We start from the raw sequence: 17001 nt of genomic DNA, 5'->3' as shown, positions 1-17001 counted from the left end.
GAATTTCGTCAATAGCGTCCACATTTCTAATGCTAACTAAACCAAACTTTGCACACTTCATTTAAACATATTTATCTACTGTTGTTCAATTTGGTCAATTCGCAGAAAAGTTATTAGCGAAATAACTCAGTGGCGGAAGTTTACCTGGGTACAGGGTATTACACTGTCGGGCTTGATCGACTGTAGCGTTCTCTCTTGTTAAATCTATGATGGGCACATAGTAAGAACATACCTGCAAAGAAAAGAAGACCAAAGACAGGCGTTAATACATAGTTCGCTCATAAATTTTACTCATATAAATTTATAACACTTTTTTTTATTGCCCAATATCATTAAATTTGTTCGAACAGACGTTGTCCAATTTTTCAATTTAGACGCAGTATGTCCTAAAACAATATAGCTTATTTTCAAAATTTAAAACATCTCATCTATCTCGACATTCATATATAATTGAATTATAATTGGAGTTACCCTTAAAACAGACGAATAAACTGCCAGACTATTCATAAAAATGTCTAAAATCGACTGCAGCGTACTTTCTTCTATAAGCTACACACTTTTATGACCAAACATCGCCCACTAAAGATAATTTTCAGTTAATTTTGTATGAAAATTCGCACAAGTATATAAATATTGTTCTAATATAAATGAACCGCCTCCGAAAACTATATTAATGTTTTAAACAAAGCCAGATCAGATCAGCATGTACAAATGTGTAAATAGCGAGATGTGCCTTCTTCTACCGTAAACATGCGGGGAATACAATTTCCTCAAATACACAAAAAGAATCTCAGAATTTTGTTCATTAAGTTGGAAGTTGTTTACAAATCACCTACGCATATACAAGAGGAGGTGTACATGTGGCAAGAGCAAATGGAATATTATACACCAGCAACGGCAATTTATACAAGGAAATGACCAGTGGTAGCTATTTCTATGCAGATCAATATTGAACGAACCGGTACATTTTTGACAGACATCAAAACGGAACTTGTAGCACCAACAAATTAAACCGGCACAACAGGTAGCCGAGCTTGCCAAGTTAGACAGCTAGTCAGCCTATTTTCTAGTTATCCAGTTCAGAAGCTTAGGGGCGGACATAGCAACTAATCAAAGACAACGAAAAAAGCATTAAAAAAAATTAACTAACCGGACACATACGCAATCGTGACACACATATATACATACATACGTGTCAATCGAATCATAATTGGTTGTGTAAACTCTTGGATCGATTTACGGAACACTTGTGTATAGTTTTGAGTTAGCATACATAAGTAGGTAAAATAAAGGCACAAAAATTTCCCATTTCGACTTGGTATGTACAAATATATGGGTCAACAAAACGTTGAGCTACAGAATAATTAAAAAATCGCATGTCTAACGAAAATACGACTAACAGATTTTGACAAATTGCTGTTGCTGTTGCCCCCTCACAAAAGTTAATGAACTTTATTACACAAATTATGATGCTGTGTTCGTGCGAGAAAACGAACGGGAGAGTCAAAGATAATGATAAAAAGCAACCGCAACAAAAAACTATAGTATATTAAAAATTTCTGCTTGCCGGTACACATAAAACATATTTATCATGTGCCCATAAAAGAAAAGGCCGCCAATAAAAAAAATAATAATCCAAGTACACTATAGTCTACTCTACTAATTATTTTGAATCAAGAACAGCTGCTGGCAAGATACTGATCAAGAATATATAATCTTGCATACGCTTTATTTTTTGGGTACAGGGTATAATAACAATAATAATCAAAGCCAAAATACCAGGCAGGCGTTTTAAGAGAGGAAGCAGCCCCACCGTCAAAATTGTTTACGCATTTCGATGGTGGCAGACGAAATAGATAAGCTTGGTGCGGTGGCGGGGAAATGCGAACAGAATACTGGAGCAGCTATGGCGAGCGTTTCATTAAAAGAGAGGGCCCATGAGAAAATGCACACAGGCAAGTGAGCAGAATCGAAGCGAACCGCTCGACGTTCGCAAATAGAGAGCGTTGTGTGCGTCAGGGCTATAGATAATTAATTTGAAAACAAAATGTTTATACACAACAATGACTGAGATATGTGTATAAAATAACTTAGTTCCACCAGCTGCTAACTATTTGATATAGTAATCCGATTTCAACGATAATTTTGATGTATTTGATAAAACAATCTAAATGCTAAAATTGATAAAGTTATATAAATAAACAAAAAGTTACTCTAGTAAAAGATATTTTTGCACCTATGGAAGCTACATAAAATATTGCATTTGTAATAAACAAGAGAAACAATCGCGAGTTAGAAGCGTCCTTGTTCATTTCAGAGACTAACATTTTACATTTAATTTGAACTTTTGCTTCCCTAGCATATTCATGTCTATTGGTAGTCAAAAATTTTAAATGTGTGGGAAGCATATCGGATTAAGATTCAGGAAGCAAATAGAAGACGGGGCTTATACATGTTAAGTTGACGAAATCTTCCACTAATACGCGTCATTTTATTATAAACTATTCTATATTCAAATTTGTTTTTATAATGTAGAAATTCACAAAACAAGATCGACGCGCCAGTTCATTTGCATAAGCAGGCCAAGCCCGCTTCACTGCTGGTAAAGTGAATGCCTTGTCAGGCACTAATAAGACGACCTGAATCAAAACATTGGCATTTCGAGAGTCGAATGCAGTTTTTAAGCCAAAAATAAAATTTTGTGTCTGTCTGCTATAAATATATTTATACGTGTACATACATACTTGCAAAGGCAATTGAATTGCAAAAGTCGATAAATTGGCAGCATGTGTTGTGATTTTTTTCACACTACAGATGCGAAAATAACTGAGCAATATGTTTAATACGCTACATTGCAAAATCTGGCTTTTCGTCAAGTAAAAAGGGGCAAATCTTTGCTCGGCAGAGTATTTGGCCAAATAAGGCAACCCTGCGAAACCGCTGTACCTGTGACGGTGGCAATAAAGACGGCAACGCCAAAAATGGCCAAGCTATGCCGTCCAAGTGGTTAAACGGCTTTGACATCTATGGAGAAATCAATTTTGCTGCTGATGCCTTTGCGTTGCTATGTAACAAGTAATTAGCCGTATAGCTATCATACATGGAACAGTGCAGCTGTTCTCTCGCAGGTTTCAAAGAATTTAAGATGCGGAGACCATTCTTATCATGTAAGTTTCCCTCTACTGGGTGTATGTATATACAGCATGTTAAGTAGGAGCGTGCAGGATATTGTTTGCGATTAGAATACGCCAACTTCAAAAACTATTTTGTCTTCGGAGCTTTCATAAAAAAAATGAATCACATGTTGAGATTTTGAAGTACTGACACGTGTTTTGCAATGTATGCCCCGAGGTTATGTTCCTCTTTTATCACCCGAAAGGTCTAAAAATGTCTCATGAAGCAGCTCAAAAATGACTGTGATCTTCCAGATCCTGGGAAAACAAAAAAGGCTTTAAAAAAGACGAAAAACTGATTTTGTCCGTATTCTCAAGGAATCCCTTCTTATCCTTGCGACAAGGACAACAAAAATTGCAGCAAAATTGATTTGATATATCTCACACGACTGTCCAGGAATATTTACGGGCAAATAATGTGAAATGGCGAAGCACAATGAGAAGCCAATGCTCTCGAAAAAACACGTCTAAAAACGTTCCGCATGGGCAATTGAGAATGTTGACCGCGACTGGAGGATTGACCATCACAGTCCCCGGATGCCATTCCAATTAAAAATGTTTGGACTTTTATAAAGCATAAGCTTCAGGGAAAACGACTATTAACTCGTCAGCAACTTTTCGTCGAATTCGAATAATTTGGAAGTTACTTCCAATCGAATATGCCGAAAATTTGGTGGAATTCATTCCTCGCAGGTGGTAAGCGATTATTGACTTTGGATGTGACTGGTACCAATATTAATGCAATTGCACAATTGTTAAGATTATGTGCAAAAAGTTGTTTAAAAATAAAGCGTTTTCGAATTACGCGCCACACGCTCTCACTTAACATACCGTACTATACCCTGGGGCTCAACTAAATACTCTGTACCGAGGGGTGAATTTTTATTATAAATTCGGAGCGCCAAATGTATGTAACAGGCGGAATGAGGCTTGCCAGACCCGTCCGATATAGACATGACCGTCCGTCTCTATGGATATCGGGAACTTTCGAGCTATACCAGCTAGGTATACCAGACTTGTTATGTACATTTTTCTTAGCAGTGTAACTTATTTGCTTATCTTACATGTAATTATGAGATATTACTCTAGTTTTATAAAAACAAATATTTTTTTTTTTATCTTTTCTTCGTAAGAAATTATCTAAGCAAGCTATAAATCGAAGCTTCCTAGCTTAAATTTACTACGAGAACTCGCCCTTCGAAAACAAACTGTTCTGTGTATTAACAAGAGAGAATGCTAAAGTCGAGCTAGCCCGACAAGGAAACTTCCGCCACTGAGTTGCGTGGGCCCATAGCAGAAGCAAAAAAAGAAGGAGAAGAGCTAACTTCCTTCTGTCCATGCGTACAGGGTATGCAAACATCGGATATTAAGTATTTCACCCACGCATTTAACCTTTTTAAAACAAGAAAGGAATGCTAAAGTCGAGCAGGCTCAACTCTTAAATACCCTGTACCACCCCACACAAAAAATTTAAAATGCAATTAATTAATTAATGTAATTAAATTAATTTAATTAATTAACTAAATTAAATATAAAATATTCGATACATGCATACATACAATTACATCAGAATCGTGTCTATGCGTGTTTGTGTACTTGTACATATGTATGTATGTGTGCATTGAGCCTGGTTATATGGCTATAACTTTCTTTCCGATCATTCTATCATAATGAGACTTGGTATACGGTTATATAATTACTAACCTAATGTGACTACCAAATTTTAGTTCAAAATTCCAAGAATTACGGGAGTTATAGAAAATCGTTAATAGGGGGGGAGTGGGGGGGTGGATCAGAAAAAATGAACAAACTCGTCCTTTCTCGGTCTCAGGAGAATCTGTATACCAAGTTTGGTTATTCTAGCTCTTATACTTTCGGAGATCCTTGCGTTCATACAGACAGACAGACGGACAGGCAGACGGACAGACGGACAGACGGACATGGCTATATCGACTCGGCTTGTCATGCTGATCAAGAATATATATACTTTGTGGGGTCTACCAAGCCTCCTTCTGTGTGTTCCATGTGCACTCGCACAAAACTAATATACCCTTGTACCCTTTTGGGTACAGGGTATAACAAGGGCTATCAATCTAAATTCACTTTTAACTCAAAGCAGATACCACAAAATACTGCCAGCTGCCCACAACTTTACAGCCCCAATCCAAGAGCTATCCAGACATACCTAAGACTTACGTCCAGAATGGTTGCCCGATAACCCCACCGAGTCCTCACCAGTAAAGTATCCTGGTTATTATCAAAGTCTTTGAAACCCTCTCAGTCATCTGTCGTATGCATTGCAGATTTGTAAGTATTTTTACGACATGTTCATGCCAACACGCACACATACTCGCATATGTATGTACATGCATACATACATGTATGTATAGCTTATATAAATTACCAAAATGGCTCCGCGCATTATAAGAATGGTCTGCCAAAAGCCAAAAGCACACAAATTCCGCAAATGCCATAAATAAATGGTTTCGTTTACGACTTTGGACATTAACCTGTTAAATTTCTAATGTGTGCCGGCTGCTACTTTGTTCGTTGCCCCTCACCCAATTCCTGGCAGTCCAGTCAGCACATGGCAGACCTGCAGTTATCCTGAAAGCGATGTCGTCCTCGCCGTCATGCTTTTCCGGCCGCAAAGGGCAACCAGCAGCGTTTTGCATATTTAAGCAGCCAGCATAGCATTAAGGTGGAGGAAGGCAGCAGGCGGGCTGTCCTGACTGGATAATCTAACATACTAATGTGGCCGGCTCGGCTCAACGCGGCCTGCTTGCGCCACAAAATCAATAATGATTACATTTGCGTTGCATATTTCACCAGCTTGGTTGGAGGGGCAGTCGCAAGGGTCGCGTGTTGGGGCAGTTTTTGTATTGCCCAATTGTTGGTGGCTTTTCTAAAAGTATATGGCTGGTGACGAATGGCGGGTGCAGATGGCGGTTGATGGTTGTCGAGTGTGAAAAAAGCAGCAGAAACAATAGACGGATGGCGGTTAAGTGCAGCAGCAGAAGTTGCAACAAAACCTACGCCCACTTCACGCCACCTGCACGCCTAGTCTCTACCCAAAAGCCAGAGAAAACGGGTTGAGTGGTTCCTCTGTGGGGCTTCGAAGCAAAAGAAATGCAATGTGCAAGGGCTGAAGAAGAACTGGCAATAAGTGGCGCGCAGGGTCAGCACACACAACGGAACGGCGATAAAATTGAAAGGGGGAGGGAGAGGATGGAAGGCACTTTGTGGCGCGCACAGTCAACGGCCTAAAGACAAGCCAGAGACTTAATGTTACGAATACGCCCAACCAGTTAGAAATGCACACGCGTTGCAGCAGCAAAGTACAGCCCATAAAGCTCCCCACAGAACCCCCACCTCTATGCTTGTTTGGCAGGTTGAAATTTTACGCAGCAAAACGAACGAGTAAATGGAAATGGCAAAGAAAATGCACATATGTGTGTACATATATACTCATACAATAGCAGAAGCAATACAAACACAAATGGAAGCGTAAAGAAAGGCCAAAACGATGGCGACAGCGACAGCGACGACATCGAGTGCATCAAAAGCGCAAAATAGGCACAGTACGAAAAATGTGCAGAAAAGCAAAGCACACAAAGAGAAAATGCAACATAAAGCAAAGCAATTGTAACTTTTTTAAAGAGAGAAGAGAAACTTGTGAGCTGAGCTAGTGGGAAATCATTTGCACCGCCAGTGAATGAGTAGGCGAAGCACGAAAGCTTAACTGGCACCGAGTGGGAGTACAATTGGAAACAATTTTTAAAGTAACAACAGAAGTAAATGAGCGAGTTGTTTGGCGCTCTAAAAAAAATTATACCAAAGCATATAAAAAAGAAGGTATTTTCAGTCCATAACAGGTTTGTCAAATGGCGAATAGAAGTTATGCCACTATGATGGCTATTTATGCTGCTGTTGATGCAGGCTCTAGCCTGACAGCTTGTTTAACTCTAGTTAAAGCAATTCAATGTAAAATGAGAAGGTCTTGTGAATTGTATCTTAGTCGAAATTCATGATCATAATTGTTTTAGTACATTTGATAAAATGAAATGAAAATGATTCTACGAGCTTTATGGGAGTTGAAAGAAATTTAGTCTTACAAAACTAAGTACTACGGCTGAATAAATGTAGAAAAAAATACAAAAATATATAGATATATATGTATGAAAGTATATATAGGCAATGCAGTGGGCTTTACTCAATTTTGGTTTTAGGGTTGAAAAATATGCTTTTATATTTAGAGGTGATGCTTTTTCAAGATCGTCAGACAGTTTGCTTTCAGAAATTCTATCCAAGCTTGTCAACATCGTAATTTTGAATGAAAACGTATGTAGATGGATTGATAACAAGACGGCAAGAAGGCTTATTGCAAAGCAGAGTTAAGTCAACTAGCGTAAATGAAGTTCACATTCTTTTGTATGGTACTTTAAAGCATTCACAATGGAATCCTGTTCACTTTGGGAAGAATAGTTTTTACAGGTTGCAGGTTAGTAAAACTAACGCCAATGACATTTACCTATTTATAGAACTACCCCAAGCCATTGTGGGCGCACACAATTCGCTTATCATCTCTTTAACAATTTGTTAAGGCTGCAAGGGATTGGGAAATGACTACAAAGTTAGCAACAAATGGCGCATGAAAACATTTTAAATATATGTATGTACATTGCAGAATACATAAACTACATAAATGGATTTCCAAAATCCTCAAGACGCCCACATCAAGAGCAGACGTTTTAGCCAAACAAGAAATTCCAACTGGACATTTTACAACACTGTAGGCCAGAAATACAGGCCCACCGCAAACACACTGAAGCGGGCAGTCTGTCTGCTTGTCACAATTGAACAATTGAGCGTGGAGAGCGACTTGCGCGAGAGAGAACAGGCAGCCAAGCAGCTCGCGCAAAAACGACGCGTTTTCTTTGAAAACGAACGAAACGGAATGCAAGGCAAAAGGAAGCAAAAAAACAAATAGCATGCCCGACGAAAAGTACCAAGCAGACGGGCAGGCAAGCAGGCAGAAAGCAAGCACAAACAAAAGGCAAAGGCAAAAGTGAGAAGCAAATAAGAACATAATGCGACGGCAAACCCCGCACTGTACTGCTGACGATTTTGGATGCTGAACGACGAGAAAACAACGACAACCGTGGAGACATTGCCGCCACCATACTAAAATCAATTTGAAGCGGCATGGGGCTGCCGTTACCGCCGTCGTGAATACTGCTTTTTGCAAGACACAATTAACTAACGTTACATGTTATTTCTATGTACATATGCACGATGTGTGTATGCACATTTGTGTGTAAAATAATTGTGTACATAACACGCAAGTATAGCTAACACAGACTCGAGCACACAGACATATGTATAGACATAGCAACACGCGACGGCTTTTGCCGGTTATACATACACATAAGTCTGCATTTATGTATAAATGTACATACATAGTATACACGTACATATACATACATAGATTGTACAACAAAGTTGGCTTAGAATGCGAGAGAAAACAGAGAGAGCTTCAGCAGTACCTGATTATGTTTAATTTCTTTTAATCAATGCGACTGGCTTTAAACAACAGACCGTACGTACGTACGTACAAACATATGTTCAAGTATACATACATATGTATGCACATATGTACATATCTTTGTCGGTTTGTATATGTGTACACAATGGCATAAAGTATCGGCCCCCACTGACGCTTTTTGCAAAACACACCTATGTACATATTTCTAATTCACACATGCAAGTGGTGGTGGCTGTGCTGTTCAGCAGTGGGCGTATAAATAACAACAAAAATGTGCCTTCTGGAACTCATTAAAAATTTACCATGCACCAAAGCCAAGAAAATGTATTTCACTCACGTTTTTTATGTTGTTTAGACAAATTTTTGTAGTTGTAAGTGCCGCAAACATTAAACAAACTATATTGATGTGCTCGTCTTTGTGTACGTGTGTGTGTGATTTGCCGCAAAACACGCTGGGGCAGTTGACGCTTCACTTCACGTTTCTATGTATGTATGTACATATGCATGTATGCAAATTATTCTTTCTCACCGTCTCGTGCACTTATTCAAATTTGTGTTTAATTTTTCCACGTCGCGTTTTACAATTTGCTTATTTTGTTATTTATAATATGTTTCTTTATGCTCTCACTATACGAAAGACTTGCCGCGCCTTTCTTTAAATTCTGAAAAACACAATATTTTTTATATATTTCTCTTTGTCACTGTCCAATGTTGCGCGCTGCTATGCGTAGAACCGTACACCACCATTAATTTTTTACAAATGAAATGCGCCTGAGCTCGGTTGATGTCTCGTCTAAATTACTTCGATTTTTCAGCCGCTGCTCTTCCACAGTTAGCGCGTATAGTTGTCTCGCTTACTCTCGTTGCGTCTAAAATAAAGAAATGTGCAATTTTTGGAGCACCGCGCATGGCAAATAAATGCGAGAGCGAAGATTGAGTGGATTTATTGTATATTTGAGCGAAAACTGAGCGCACACAATTGAGTAGAATTGATACAGAAAAGCTGCCAACTTGATAACATGGGCGCGCAGATCAGTGGCGTGTACTAAAATTTAAACTTCCAATGAGAGTCAAGACATATACATATATATAAGTGTATTTACATTTAACTACATTTTCCTTTGTTAAATGTAAATTTAGCCCTGGGTTTTGCAACATAATATGTACGTAAATAGGTATTTTTAATTTTCACATTTTTAGAAAAATGTTTTCACATATGTAAGTTATGAAAGATTTTCGATTCGAAATGATTGTCGTATGTTTTTATTTGAAATTAAGTGGATTCGTATCACTCTGATATGAACAAAATGTATATTTTTTCACACATTGAACATAAACAGTTTGTATATACATATAGTATGTACATATATCGAATACCAGTATCATAATAATGCGCCTCCTTTGTACATGCAGCTAAAAATATTAATTGCTTTATAATTACACTATATAATTACATTTACCAACCATAACAACAGCTTAAAATTAAGTGCTGTTCGGCTGAGTGTTTGGCACAAAGGTATTTAAGTTGATTATGTACAAATAATAGAAAAAGTTAAAAATTGTGTGTGGCAAACAAAAACGTGCAATAAACTGAAATTATAATTGAATTTCTTTGCGTTCTCGGCACAAGTACGAGTACAAGCACCAAACTAGGTGGCTCCCTACTTTGCGATTGATTTTCCGTTGTGTCCCATTATCGCAAATATAGAGATAAAAATTGTGCCCCATGAAGCACTCCATCAGTTCGGTGCACCATAAAACCAAATCCGCAAAATCTTCTCCATTAACTATTCCAGAAGCTTCTTATGATCCTACTATTGAATCTGCGCGTTCTATTTATGAATTTAAATGATCTCCGTCATTAGTTATGTTATACTTAATTAATTTCGATTAATTTCAGACAATAATTGCCCCTTTTTGTATAAATCATTGGAATTGTAAAGCATTTTGCTAGCTCTTTTAGCGAGATTCCACTCTGTATGATAGAAGTGCCAGGCAGTGCATACGAGGGCAATGCAAAATGTTTGTAGTTTCACAATGATGGATTTAATTAAATAAATGCTCCCATCTTTTCAAGCACTCCAAAAAATATTCACCGTCCTGCTCCTTAAAATTGTCGTTTTTGAAGGTAATACTCTCCTTATTTAATGTAAAATTAAGTCCTTCTAGCAACTTCAAACGTTGAGGTAGGGTTTTAAAAAATATATATTATTGTGACACCGCCGATGTTTTGACGAACGCGATGCATCGGCGATCATCGGTGTTTAGGCAAAAACATCGAACGTTTAACATCTCTAACTTTACAAAGGATTGAAAATAAACCGGACGGTTTAAGCTATTTATGTGAGAAAAACATTAGTATATAAATAATGCCTAAATAAGTATAAACTTTAATATTTCTATAAATAAACTTCAAAGCTGATTGCTAGAATGGTAACATACTATTCACATGGATATTTGTAGATCCCAGCAATTTATTATTTTGTTTAGTGAAATTAAATATGTTATTTCATATATCAATGCTTTATTGCCGAATAACATCCAAACAAACTGCCAACCTGTAGGGCTCATTTAATTTCGGTCAGTTGATGAATTATTTCAAACTATTAAAATGAAAGCCATTGCATCGGCAGGTAGAGACAACAACTATGAGTCAACTATGAAAATACATATACACGTGTCGTAAACTTCCGGCACTGAGGTATATGCGCCTCTAGCAGAAGCATAATGAAGAAGAAATGTGGGCGTATTACCGAAGTAAAATTGTTTCGCTAATAACTTTTCTTAGAACCAACTGATTTAGATGAAATTTGAAACAAAACTAGATATCTGTATATAGATTCCGTGTGGTATATGTTGATTTTGAAATGTGGACAGTATTGACGAAATTCTGTAGCGGGGGGAGGGGAGGGAAAATCAAAAAAAAAAAAAAAATAAACTCGTGTAGCCTAGGGACTAGCAGCGTCTATATATCAAGTTTGGGTAATGGAGGCTCAGCTGTTTCCGAAATGCAGGAGTTCATCCAGACAGACGGACAGACGTACGAACGAACGGACATATCTAGATCGATTTCTCTCGTTACGCTTATCAAGAATACAGGGTGTAATTAAGAAGACGATCGACGAGAAACACGACGCCCTACCTTGTTTGTGGAAGAAAAACTTGATGACCTTCAAAACGGACATTTGAAGAGGGTTAATGCGAAGCTTTCTTAAAGATTGGTGCTGTGGAATTAACCGAACGACGGACTGCAGCGTACCTAAGCAAATCACTATACAAGTATAAATATTGCCCAGATGGGGGCAGTTGAAAAGAGTTGCAGTTATCACGGATAACGTCGCCAACATAACTTCTTTTAATTTAGTAGCGAAATCGGTTTTGTGCAGAATGAAAACAATTTTCACACTTTTTTGTATAGCCATAGCTGCACAGCAACTGATGTAGTTTGTAAGCTGACTGATAAGATAAGTTAAGTTTCAAGACATTCGGTGGAATTCTTGGAAATCAAGCACCTTCTGAATATTGCTCTTTTAATTGCTCCGACTCAACTAATCATGCTGAGCAGCTGCGGGCTAGAGGAAGGTTGTTGAATCCGGGATTGAAGGATTCAACAGATACGGAGTAGCCCGAAAATACCTTCCGGTGGTGTGCAACTCTGTGCCATCTGAGCTGATGTTTTCTAAGGCATTCAACTATGCTGCTCAAATGTTAGTGTTTAAATCAAGTCTAAGAATTGTAATTTATAACACTAATAAAAATGAAGAAAATATTCGTTGTTTTTTAACATATTCCATTAAAGGAGCTCTTTGTTATACTCTGTACTTGAAATGTACAGGAGTATATTAGGTTTGCGGGAGCTGAAAAATATAACTCCATCCCCCCTCTCCCATTCAAATCGTAAATCCCGTAATTCTTGGAATTTGGAACTAAAACTTTGCAAATACCCCCAGTTAGTTATTATGAGTCCGTATGCCAAGTTTCACTATGATAGACCGATTTAACAAGAAGTTATAGCCATAAATATATTTGCTGCTGCAGCGCTGCCCAAGCGCTGCCCGCGGCTGTTGTTGATGTTGCTGTTTGGTTGACTGCAAACATGTTTACACAGACACGAATAGACGCAATTGCTTTGTATATGTGCAATTATACACCCTTTACGTGAGTTCGAATACCAAGGGAGGTAAAATCGATCAAAATTTATTTTTTATTTTTTTTTATTTTCCATAATTATTGCAAAACATATGTACAGACACCCGACTTTAGCTTTTTTACTTGTTGTTATTGGAATTTAGTTCCGAAAACAAATGCTTTTGTCACATAGTTTGATCTATGCAGTATCAAATGAAAGAAAAATCAGAAAAGAAAGGAAAAGGAGTTATGCCTATAAGTTGTTACACACTTTTTTTGCGTCAAAAGTACACATATCTTTAACCAAATTATTTATATTTTTATGTTTTTTTCACCATTTTTTTCTTTTAACTTCATTAGCATAACAAATACTTAGTAACACCGCTGTGTGCATCAACAACTTTCTGCAAACTGCAACCAAGTCTCTGGCAAATTCAACAGTCACTATGATCCAAATTTCCCTTATCAATTTCCCCATGTATGGTATCATTGCATTTTCGATTCTAATCGATAGTCCTCGGTCCTTTTTATTAACGCCCAAACATTCAATGATATTTGGGTTGGGACTCTGGGGCGGCCATGGAGAACAGCCTGATATAAGTCTATTAAAATGTTTGTATGTATCCCTCCTTTATGACATGGAGCATTGTCGTCAATGGTTGGAAAAGAGTTTTTTCCATTCCATTTTCATTTATTATTCAAAATTAAGCGTATTAACTTAAGGGCTCTCCATCGGAACCAAATCACCAAATCCACAGCATGAAATACATACATCCCTAAAACATCACAACTATCAACTATCTCCAAAACTTTTAGCTGTACTGCTTTACTCTACTGGTGTTCACCTACGTGCATAAAGTGTTTACCAAATGAACCATGGAACTGAAATGCGGACTCATCTGTCCATAACACATTATGCCAAAACTGTATAGGTTTCTTTATAATTATACTCCAAAGCAAATGGCATATGTATTGCCTGGTTTGTTGGGGTAATATCAATATCTGTTTGCGTACAATTTCTCAATTTCTTTAAGCCTGCAACACAGTGTGCATCACAAACTTTTTACCAAATAGTTTTTCCGATGATTCTCCAACTTTGACAGGACTTTTTTTTCGAATTTTCAATGAATGTTTGCAATAATTTTCTGCATTGTCTATGGTTTAAGGCAGTTCTCTTCAAATTTTCACAATATCCAAGGGTGTCTGAACATGTTGAAATACGTCCTTTGTGTAAAAACTTTTGACCACCGCTGTAAATTGAATTGCATGGAACATACTTTGCTTGGGTTTTTAAAATTCGTAAACTTAGGGGAAAATCGATAGTTTGTCGCGATATATCAGCATACAATCGATGGCAATTGACGCAAGATCGATTGTGTAAGACATCGATGTTTTGTACGTTAACTACAACCCTAATTGTTTTAAGCAAAGAATTATAAAGAAAAACTTGCTTTTGCATTATACAAAAATATAAATTAATATCAAATGATTAACAATATGAACAACTTTCCCAACACCTCCTTCACTTTTTTTGGCTTTGATTAGGTGCTTTGCATGTGAATTGAAAATGAAAATTAATTTAAATGAAAAAGAAGTGAATATAAATATTAAACATGCTTTTGGTGCTTTGTATGAGAAGTGCAGAGAGAAGACTAATTTTAAATGTAATCGTAAAATTTTGTAAATATTTTTTAACAAACTTCGACTGAGTACTTAGTTGGAGAGTGCGGAGAAGATCTGTTTTTTCAATGACTAAATCAGTTACTGGTGCTTCAACTGCCTTAAATCCTTTTCATTTTTCAATTCATTTCATTTTACTTGTTCATCGACAACTTAGTTAATTTTACAAATTTCGAACAAAATTCTTCAAAAAAATCTGAAAAATCTAAAAATTATATTTATCCAATTGACATGAAACCTCGCAGGATCAGCCATTGGACTATTTTCAATATTGCCACAAAATTTGATAAGCGGTTTTAGCGGTTTCTGACTCTATAGGGAACTTGTACTTCCATTTTTGTACACATGAAGTATATATAAGTAGATATGTCAGAGCAGCATTATTTTCCATTTTTTTTTTCTGTCAACCAAAATATGCAGAGAAGGAAAATCTGCGCTTAGAAAAGCATTCTGAAAGCGGTAGGGTTATTTTGAAAGTATTTGTTATTAAAGAATAGCGTTCTTATCATATTAAGCTACGAAATTTCATAACATACAAAGTTTGAAAAATAGGCGGTAGACCCTAGAAAAAAATCTAAATACTTGAACATCGATGCTTCCTTGTTTTCATACCCTGTACCGAAAGGGTATATTAGTTTTGTGCTAGTGTACATGCAACACACAGAAGGAGGCGTGGCAGACCCCACAAAGTATATATATTCTTGATCAGGATGACAGGCCGAGTCGATATAGCCATGTTCGTCTGTCTGTCTGCCTTTCGTCTGTCTGTCTGTATGAACGCAAGGATCTCAGAAAGTATAAGAGCTAGAATTACCATAAGCCCGAGAAAGAACGAGTTTGTTCATTTTTTCCGATGCACCCCCCACTCCCTCGCTATTCAGGGTTTTCAAAAACTCCCATAATTCTTAGAATTTTAAACTAAAATTTGATAGTCACACCCAGATAGTGATTATACGTCCGAATGCTAAGTTTCATTATGATAGGTTGATTTGAAAGAAAGTTATAGCCATGTAACCAAGCCCAAGCTCGGTCCGCACCTGTATTTGATGCTGCTTTGACATAATTATGTAATGCATACATACATACATATGTACAAGTACAAAAACGCGCATATACACGATTCACATGTAAATGTATGTGTGCATGTATGGGATACTTTATATTTAATTTAATGAATTAATTAAATTTGCTTAATCATTTTTTTTTGTGGGGTGCTCGAGTCTAGCATTCCTTTCTTGTTTTTTTTTAGATTCCTATAAGCGGGCAATTCTGATCGAGAGCCGAACTAAGACTCTCTAAGTGGAATTCTGACTACACTTCAAAAGGACACGTGCGATTCTGTACGACCAAAAATAAATCGATTTGGCTGGTTGGCAAAAAAGTTATGCCTGCTCATCGTAAGACACTCTATAACAATCGAAGCTAATTCAAAATTCAAGTGACCTAATTTTCAAAGCAGGCTCCGACCCACCATTCGGATGATACTAAATTTCGGTATTCATCTGCCACACCTGCAAACTTATTTGCATATGTATGCACAGGTCTACTGCTTTACATACCTACTTATGTATGTATGTACATATGTATGTATGTGTGTGTGAATACTCTTACATATGAGTACGGGCACATAGAGTGGTTCTGAAAAGTTTTTTGGCGCGTTTTGCATTCATTTATTATTGATTGTACAATTTTTTACCGCATTTGTGAATTTTATGCAACGCCTGCCCCACCCACCTACTGGCAAAATGTAATTAAAAATCCATGCGATATGGTTTGGTAGAGTGTGTGTGTGTGTGTGTATATGTGTTTTTGTCGTGTCGGCATTGGCCGCGCTTTTGACAAACTCATTTGCCCTAAATGTGATTAATAATAATTTAATTAAACTCGGAAGCTTAATGCACTTTGCATCTTTATTTCGCCATTTAACATTTCCCACACTCCCACTCTCTTTTTTCTCTTTCTGCCACTTGTGAAGTGTTTCTCTTTTTTAAAAGTATTTGTAACTGCATGAAAATTTAATTAAATTTTGCACTTATCGTTTGGCCACTGCCGCTTAAGGTCGCGGCTACAAAAAAAGTCTGACTCAGTCCCACTTAGAGATGGCATTGGATCGACTTTTTCATCCCGCACGACACGGCTACAAAAAGGACATTAAAACAGGACCTTGCACGCACTTTAAATATATGTTTCGCTACACTGCCCAACAACACGAACGTGTAATAATTTAAGGAGAAAATTGAAGAAAATGTTCGATTGATCTATTGGAAGTCGCTAATTAGCACCTTGGAATGCCTGTCAATATCTGTGTTTCTAATATTAGAATGGCATTACAAATATGTATGGAGAAACATTACTTAATCCAAATTTTAATTTCAAGAGTCTGTATCCGGTGCTCATCTTGGCCAGAAGATGAATGAACACGTTCACTGGTTCCCCAGCTCAACATTCCTGTTGAGTGTGTGTCAGGATATTTAT

At 37.2% G+C, this 17001-nt stretch overlaps 1 protein-coding gene across 6 annotated transcripts in view; it reads right to left on the bottom strand.

Moving 5' to 3' along the window:
• Positions 1–9442, bottom strand: part of LOC115634574 (poly(rC)-binding protein 3) — a 53645-nt gene extending 44203 nt beyond the window's left edge. For 2 of the 6 annotated variants that reach the window (XM_030532401.1, XM_030532398.1), the window contains exon 1: positions 9056–9440. The gene's annotated coding sequence lies outside the window, so the exon portion shown is untranslated. Of the gene's footprint in view, positions 1–9055 lie in introns of all 6 variants that reach the window. The other 4 variants (XM_030532402.1, XM_030532399.1, XM_030532404.1 and 1 more) reach the window with 4 other exon arrangements.
• Between the last annotated feature and the right edge of the window lie 7559 nt (positions 9443–17001).

This window comes from Scaptodrosophila lebanonensis, unplaced genomic scaffold (genome assembly GCF_003285725.1).
Source record: "Scaptodrosophila lebanonensis strain 11010-0011.00,11010-0021.00 unplaced genomic scaffold, SlebRS2 tig00000001-arrow-pilon, whole genome shotgun sequence".
In the NCBI taxonomy this organism is placed as follows: Eukaryota; Metazoa; Arthropoda; class Insecta; order Diptera; family Drosophilidae; genus Scaptodrosophila; species Scaptodrosophila lebanonensis.
This window is presented reverse-complemented; position numbering and strand designations above follow the sequence as displayed.